The 8,564-nt window shown below is 39.3% G+C and overlaps 1 protein-coding gene across 1 annotated transcript in view; it reads left to right on the forward strand.

Moving 5' to 3' along the window:
• Nucleotides 1–8,564, forward strand: part of PDE11A (phosphodiesterase 11A) — a 292,656-nt gene that overhangs the window by 159,953 nt on the left and 124,139 nt on the right. The window lies entirely within an intron of this gene.

Consider the following 8,564-nt stretch of genomic DNA (forward strand, 5'->3'; position numbering starts at 1 on the left):
TTCTTCCAGCTTACTCCTGTCCCCCATCCCCAGGTCCTCACCACCGCATTGTCTGTGTCCATGGGTTATGCATATATGCATACAAGTTTATTGGTTGATATCTTCCCACCCACCCTCCCCTGCCATCCCTCTGAGGTTCAACAGTCTGTTCCTGCTTCTTATCTCCCCTGAATCCCAGCTTGTTTTGACCCAAGACCTATTTTCTTCCTGCTCTGTAGCTATTACCAAAGATTTTGTTTATATCTATGAAACACTTATTAAGTAGGGTAGATAAAATGTCAGTGCCAAGATAATACTTTATAGAACAATCTATATATATAAAAGAGTAAGCAACCGTTCGACTGGTAGCTATGACGCACACTGACCACCAGGAGGCAGACACTCGGACCAGTAGGTTAGCTTGCTGCTGGGGTCCGGCCAATCGACACTAGGTAAGAGGGGCTGGACACACCCTCTCCCCTTTGTCCATTGTGGGAAGATTCCCCACTTGGGTCTGACCAGGTTCTTCTTGTATGTCTTGTTTTTGCTTATTTTTTTCAGTTTTTATCCTCCTTGATCTTGCCCAAGAAGATTTATGTCTAAATGTAGCCTTTTTATTCCTATAATCTTATTGCAGTGTCCTTTCTTCAGTTGGCAACAAGAGTGAAGGGAATAATCCACCCCATGGCCCCCAGTGACAATAACCGCCCTAGAAGCCTCATGGTCTGGAGAAGTAAATTGAATACAAGAGTCTCATGAGAGATAGCGCAGCATTCTCTTCTGTGTTTTAAACATTCTTTCCCGCAGGCATTTTAAATAAAAATGCCCACTTGGTGCATCCTCTGGAAGTAAACATTCTCCAGATAAATTCTCCGGGAAGGCTAATAATGCTCACAGAAATGCTCGGTGCTCACTAGAAGGACACGCTTCCTGCAGGCCTTGCTTGGCATCGGTGCCCCCACAGAAGGAGGCTGCTTTCCTTGTCTCAGCGAAAGGCAGTGTAGGGACAAGATTTAAAGCCTTGTGTTTGACATGGGTCTGATAAATCTAGTGAAGACTGAATGATCTTGGTCAAGCTACTTAACCACTCAATCTCAGGTTCTTCATATGTTGAATGGGTATGATAAGAAAGGTGTTTTAACAGTAAGGTAAAATTATGCAGGGAAAGTGTTTAGAGAGAGTGTTTAGTTAAAATTAGCACCTAATGAAAGTTAGCTGTTCTATTAACTGGAGCACTTGCTGTCCTTTATTTGTACCAAGTTCAATCTCCTCAGCCCAAGAGTTTCTGGAAAACTGCACTCATTGAGAGGCTGGGAGGAGGTGTGGTATTTTGCCCCTTTTGATCTGGAAGATCATTTCCTGCTTGAAGTTTGAGCTGAAAACAGATCCCCACTTCCTACATCCTTCACACACCTTGTTTCACACCACTGAGCATCCCAGCAGCACTGCAACCATAGCTGCTATGCTCAAGGGCACTACTGTTCACTACAGTACACTACTGCTCACTGTTGCTCACCACTGTGCACTACAGCTCACTACAGCTCACTGCTGCTCACCACGGCTCACCACTGCATACTACAGTTCACTGTAGCTCACCACTGCGCACTACAGCTCACTGCTGCTCACCACTGCTCACTACGGCTCACTGCTGCTCACTACAGTACACTATTGCTCACTGCTGCTCACCACTGCGCACTACAGCTCACCACTGCTCACCACTGCTCACTACAGCTCACTACAGCTCACCACTGCTCACTACAGCTCACTGCTGCTCACCACTGCTCACTACAGCTCACTGCTGCTCACCACTGCTCACTCAATGCAAGCCTGTTATCTGTGGCACGTGTTACCCTATGTGCTTCTGCAGAAAAGTCCAGGGTATGGGAATACAAAATTTCCCATGTCAAAAAATAGCCATTCAACTCTTCTAAAACTACATATCTCCAGTGGCAACTGGCCTTCCAGAAAAGACTTGCCATGCTGGAGAGTTCCTTCCCTGTTGCCACATACTGGTCACTTCAGCTCATTTTAGTCTAATCCACAAATGGTGAATAATAACATAAAAATACAAAATATTTTCTACTCTTTTGGCTTTTAAAAAATGAAGTGAGTAATATGTTATCATGATTTTGTTGACCATTGAATTATAAACACAATTGTTCTGATAGATGCTCTTTTTAAAGATCCTTACTTGAGGATATCAGAGAGTATGGTAGAGTGTGTTTCTCCGCTGGGGTGGAAGAGAGAGAGAGAGAGAGAGAGAGAGAGAGAGAGAAAGAGAGAGAGAGAGAGAAATGTAGACATGTGAGAGAGACACATCGATTGGTTGCCTCCCTCGGGTGCCCTGACCAGGGGTGGGGAGCCAACTTGCAACCCAGGTGCCTTTGATCAGGAATTGAACCCATGACCCTTAGATCCCCAGGCCGACATTCTAATCACTGAGCTACACCAACCAGGGTGATGCTTTTCTTAATTTCTCAAAATTTAGTTCTTTGCTCAATAACTAAATTTCTTCTTTTTAAAAAAATATTTTTATTATATTTTATTGATTTCAGAGAAGGGAGAAGGAGAGAGAGAGATAGAAGCATCAGTGATTAGGGAGAATCATTGATTGGCCACCTCCTGCACTCCCCCCACTGGGGATTGAGCCCGCAACCTTGGCAAGTTCCCTTGACTGGAATCAAATCTGGGACTCTTTAGTTCGCAGGCCGATGCTCTATCCACTCGAGCCAAACCAGCCAGAGCCAACTCCTTTCTTCTGACTTTATAAAATTAGTACTCTAAGTCTCATAGAGAGCAGAGATGTTCTTAAAGCTGAATACTGGAACAGAGAGAGGACTTTACTATCATTTTTAATAACTTTAATTTTATCATCATGATTTCCATTCTATGTGAGCAACCCAGAGCTTCAACAAGAAACATACTAATTTATGTTCACATTTTCTGAAAGTAAGGATCAAAGACAAAAGGGGGAGAACTTTACCTTTAAGTCTAGAGTACAGAGAAAATACAGTACAAGTGTAGATGTGGAATATCACTTCTTCATTTTGAACATCAAGGATTGTCCTTTGGGGTGTCTTTCATAGATATTGCAAATGAAGCTTTACCTAATACCGATGAGAAATTTTCCAGAAAATATGTCAGTGTATTAAGGGACACGTTATGCACTTTTATGATCAGAAAAGGAAAGGAATGAGGGTCAACCAGAGGGTACAGAAAGGGCATATGCAATCAGGAGCCAAGCCCCATTTATTCTACCTCCCCAAAGCCTCTCCTGTCCATTTTCTCCTTTCCAATTGCCATAGCAATCATCCTACTTAAGGGCTTCATTACCTCTTGACTGAGCAATGCTAATAGCCTTCTATTTGTTCTTCCTAAACCATAATTCAGATTGCATCACTCAGGCTCTCATAGACCTTAAATTACTCCCCCATTACCTATCATACTACAAAGTTCCTGGCCTTTGAGACCCATCGAAATCTCGTACCAAACTTTCTTCCGACCCTGGCTTTCCTTTCTCTTCTCAGAGTATTCTACACTACTTACAAACTCAACTACTTCTTAGTCTACAGATCAACCACCTGCTTCTCTGCCTACTACTTACAAACTCAACTACTTAGTCTACAGATCAACCACCTGCTTCTCTGCCATCTGAGTTTCACTCTAACACCCTCTCCACTTTAGTTATTCTCTATCTTAATCATAGCATCTCCGGTTAGAAGTATCCTATCAGTCAAAGCTTGATTTAAAAGTTATCTTCTCCTTAAAGTTTTAACTCCGTGTTTATTTATTCATTCCTCTCTGTGCCTTATAGTATAGTTAATTGTGAATCTGTATGTTTTCCTCTGCTGTAACATGTGTTCCTTAAAGTATGTGATCATATCTTAGAGATATTTTAAATATCACGATACTCAATAAAAGTGTATTAAACAAATGAATACATGCAGCCACAAATAATTGTTTGGGTCTGGCATGTCAATATTCTATAAGGGAAAAGCTTGGGCTATGGTGGAGGAGCTGGCAGCCACTCTGGCTGGCCATGGGCTTGCGTAGTATCACCTCTTTGTTCCCTTCCCACTTTACAGGCCATGAGTACAAAGTGTGTATGTATGTATGTATGTATGTATGTATGTATGTATTTTGGAGGGACCTCTTCCCAGGCACCATGTCTCCTGAGGTATTTCCCTGAATGGTGGTTAAGGGGCCAACCTGACTTCCTGCTGGCAGAGGAGAAGTGAAAGAGATGATTCTCCGATGAGGAATCTCCTAAGCTCCAAGGAGAGAATCTTCTCTAACTGGATGATTAAAAGAGCTAGACTTTCCCCGCCTTCCTTTCATAACCTACCCTGTTGAATCATTCTTCCCCGCTCTTAGACGAACTCCCTGGTAGATTTCATGGCTCTTCTGACACACTTAGGTGTAAAATAGTCTCCAAGATTCTCCCTTGCTTAGGATTAGAAGTTTATGGTCAGGAGACGGTCATAATGGATTTCTTTATCTTCATTTCACCTTCTCTCCCAAGACGGGAGCCAGAGGAAGGAAGGATGAAAGGGCAAAATGATGTTGTCCTAACCTGGTTTCAAGGCCCTCTGTGTCAGACGCCAACAGTTGCTTTTTATCATGAGTTGCCTTCATAAATTCAGAGAGCTGGGGCTGGGCTCCTTTGGCAGTCTCTGATGTAGGTTTTCCTCTGCTGACTGGCAGGTTGCAATCTCCTCTCAGGCCCTGGCTTCCAGTGGCCAGCCCGTCCAGACCTTTCCTCTGTGGGCATCATCTCAGTCTTCCAGGAAGCCCTTTTGGCCAGCATCTTTTTGTTTTTATCTTTTTTTTATTGTGGTAAAATAAACAAACATAAAACTTACCATTGTCAAGTGTACAGTTTAGTGGCATTGAGTACATTCACATTGTTGTGCAACTAGCACCATCATTCATCTTCAGAACTTTTTCCACCTTCCCCAGCTGACTCTGTGCCTATTAAACACTAACACTCATTCTTTCCACCCAGCCCCTGGCAGCCAACACTCTACTCCATGTCTATGAATTTGACTGCTCTAGAATCTCATATACAGTAGTGTCCCCCCACATCTGTAGTTTCTCTTTTCAGTTTCATGGTTTCAATTACCAGTGGTCACCCATGATCCTAAAATATTAAATGGAAAGTTCCAGAAATAAACAATTCATGCATTTTTAATTACATGCTGTTCAGAATAGTGTGATGAAATCACATGCTGATCTACTCTGTCACCCGGGATGTAAATCATCCCTTTGTCCAGTGTATCCACGCTGTAGATGCTCCCCCCTCATTAGACACTTAGTAGTCTCCTCAGTTTTCAGGTCGACTGTTATGGTTCCCCAGTGCTTGTGTTTGAACCCTGATTTTACCTATTAATGGCTCCAAAGTGCAAGAATGGTGATGTTGTCAATTGGATAAGCCAAGAGCAGTTATAAAGGGCTTCCTTTAAGTGAAAAAGTGAAAGTTCTCAACTTAACAAGAAAAAAAAATATTATGCCAGCCAAGATTGTTAAGATCTACAATAAAAATGAATTTTCTCTACATGAAATTGTGAAGAAGGAAAAAGAAATTTGTGCAAGTCTGCTGAGAGATAAACAACATTTGCATCACTTTTATTACAGTATATTGTTATAATTGTTTTATTGTATTATCAGTTATTGTTGTTAATCTCTTAGTGTGACTAACTTATAAACTAAAATTTATCATAGGATATATGTATAGGAAAACATATAATATATATAGGGTTTGGTACTATCCATGATTTCAGGCATCTCCTGGGAGTCTTGAAACATATTCACTTGGCTAAGAGGGGGGCTACTTTAAGTGGAATCATATAGTGTTTGTCCTTTTGTGACTTATCTGTCTTTTTGTGGATTATTTCACTTAGCATAATGTCTTCAAGATACATCTGTGTTATAGTATGTGTCAGGATTTCCTTTCTTTATAAGGCTGAATAATATTCCATTTAAGTAAATGCTACATTTTGTTTCTTCATTTCTCTGTTGATAGACACTGCTGTTGCTTTTGTGGTTAGAGTCATTTTAAGCCTGGACATCTTTCAAGGAGTACATTTGGCTCATGGGACAATTCACAAATCTCCAACCATTGGATTAGACAAACACAGCTCTTTCCTTCTGCCCACTAACTTTTAGAATGTTTAGGCAGGTACCAGTTCCCATGTCACACTCTAGGGAAATACATATAAAGTTCTACAAGTGGTTCTCTGGAATCCCTAAGAAATTCTCAATATGGGCTCTTTCATGAAGTCTAATTTATTTATTTATTTACTTACTTACTTACTTACGCAGGGCGGAGATGGGCAACAAGCACCTTAACTTGGAGGTGGCAGAACTAGTTTGGGGCATCTTCTTTCCAGATCTTGCATAAAAAGCCTGCATGGCCTAGCATCTCTCTTTAGAATGTAGTACCTGTTGATCTCAACAATAAACTCAGATAGGAAAAGCCCCATTTAAATATCCTATTACCTACCAAAATTATTATTATTATTATTTAGTTTTATTTTTACTGTCAGGCCATGATCCAGCCCTAAATGATAAACATTGACCCTTAAAAGACCCATGTTTATTTGCAGGTGCAAAGAATACAGATATTAATTACAAAGCCAAATACAGCTCATTAGCAGAGATGGAATTGTTCCCACTTGTAAATTTTTCCTTATTGAAAACATAGAATTATCTAAACATTTCACTTTTTGAAAGGAGAAAAGGAAGCCCAAATGAATTACTTTCCTAAAATGGTTATGCGGGAGTTAGTTACCCCATTGTAGCCACTACTACATCTTAAGTTACTTTAAAAAACAAAACAAAACAAAAAACAGATTGGAAGCTGTTCTCTGTGAAAATGCCAGGTGCTTATTGAACTGGTGTATTAATTATGATCAAATTGTGGCTTTTGAAAAGACCCTCAGAAAATAATCATGCCACCTTTCCTGGAATTCTTTGGATAGCACAGTGAAGACAAACCAAGTAGACTATGTAGGCTTAACTTTTCACTCGCTGCTTTTTGTTGCCCAAAGAAAGTTCTAAGAATGACATGCTGATTGGATGTTTTGCGTATTCTAACACAGTCCACACATTGGAAGCAACCAGGGAGCTTTTAAAGAATATTGATGCCTAGGCCCTTTTCTAAACCTTGAAATCTACTTAGTTAGAAATTAATGTTTGCTTGATTATTTTTTTACTCCAGTGAAATGGAAGTTATTTATCATGCTTTTTTTTTTTTTACCAAAGCATGCTTTAATCAATCTTTTTCTAATTAATAAAGATAAACATGAACTAGCATCATTTAACTCCTCACTATGCAAGAAAATAAATTGAACTTTCAACAATAAAGATGAATTTTTTAAAAAAGAAAGAAAAAAAACTACGCACTATGTGCTTACCTGTAGTTTGCTAGTTTTTGTTCATGTTTAATTACATTATCATTAGTAAATCATTACTTTACCCAATACAGTTACTTTTTCAAGAAAACTGTATTTTTCTGTATTAACAGACTGTATTTCTAATACATATTTAGACATGGATTTTGTTTAGGTAATCTAATCTTGCCTATCAAATCACCCCAAAATGTTTTCAGCATAAAACAACAGTTTTATTATTCCTCAATAGAAAATACATCTTGATGTATCATCACCCAGAAAGTTTCCCATAATTCTTCTTAGAGACACCCTCCACCCCCCTAAATACAACTACTGTTCTGATTTTTCCACCATAGATTAGTTTTACTTGTTTATCATTTCATGTAAGTGAAATTATACAATATATATTCTTTTTTATAAGACTTCTTTTAACCATCATAATACATTTGAGATTCATCCATGTGGGGTATATACGGTTATTTATTTTTAATTGCTGAATAATATTCATATTCTCATAAACCCATATTCTGAAAGGAAAAGTATTCCATTGTGGGAATCTACCACAGTTTATTTATTTATCCTCTTATTGATCAATACATTGGTGTTTCTGTTTTGGGGCTATATGAATAAAGCTGCTATGAGCATTTTGAACAAGTATTTTTGTGAACATATGCTTTTATTTTTCTTGAACTAATACCGAGTATTAAAATTACTGGGTCCAAAGGCCAGTGTATATTTACTTTTACAAGAAACTACCAGATAATTTTTATGGGATCGTACCATAGCATTTTCCTACCAAGTAAAAAATTGAAGTTTAGTTGCTTCACAGTCTCATCAATATTTGATGCTGTCTTTTTTTTAAACATATTTTTTATTGATTAAGATATTACATATGTGTCCTTATTCCCACGTTACCCCCTACCCCCCCTCTCATGCCCTCACCGCCCCTATTGTCCGTGTCCATTGGTTAGGCCTATATGCTTGCATAAAAGTCCTTTGGTTGCTCTTTCAACCCCTCACCCCCTGTCTTCCCTCATAGGTTGGACAGTCTGTTAAATGCTTCTATGACTCTGGTTCTATTTTGTTTACCAGTTTATGTTCATTATATTCCACAAATGAATGAGATCATGTGATATTTATCTGTCTCTGACTGGCTTATTTTGCTTAGCAGAGTGCTCTCCAGTTCGCTCCATG

The sequence above is a fragment of the Myotis davidii genome, unplaced genomic scaffold (assembly GCF_000327345.1).
Source record: "Myotis davidii unplaced genomic scaffold, ASM32734v1 scaffold370, whole genome shotgun sequence".
NCBI lineage: Eukaryota > Metazoa > Chordata > Mammalia > Chiroptera > Vespertilionidae > Myotis > Myotis davidii.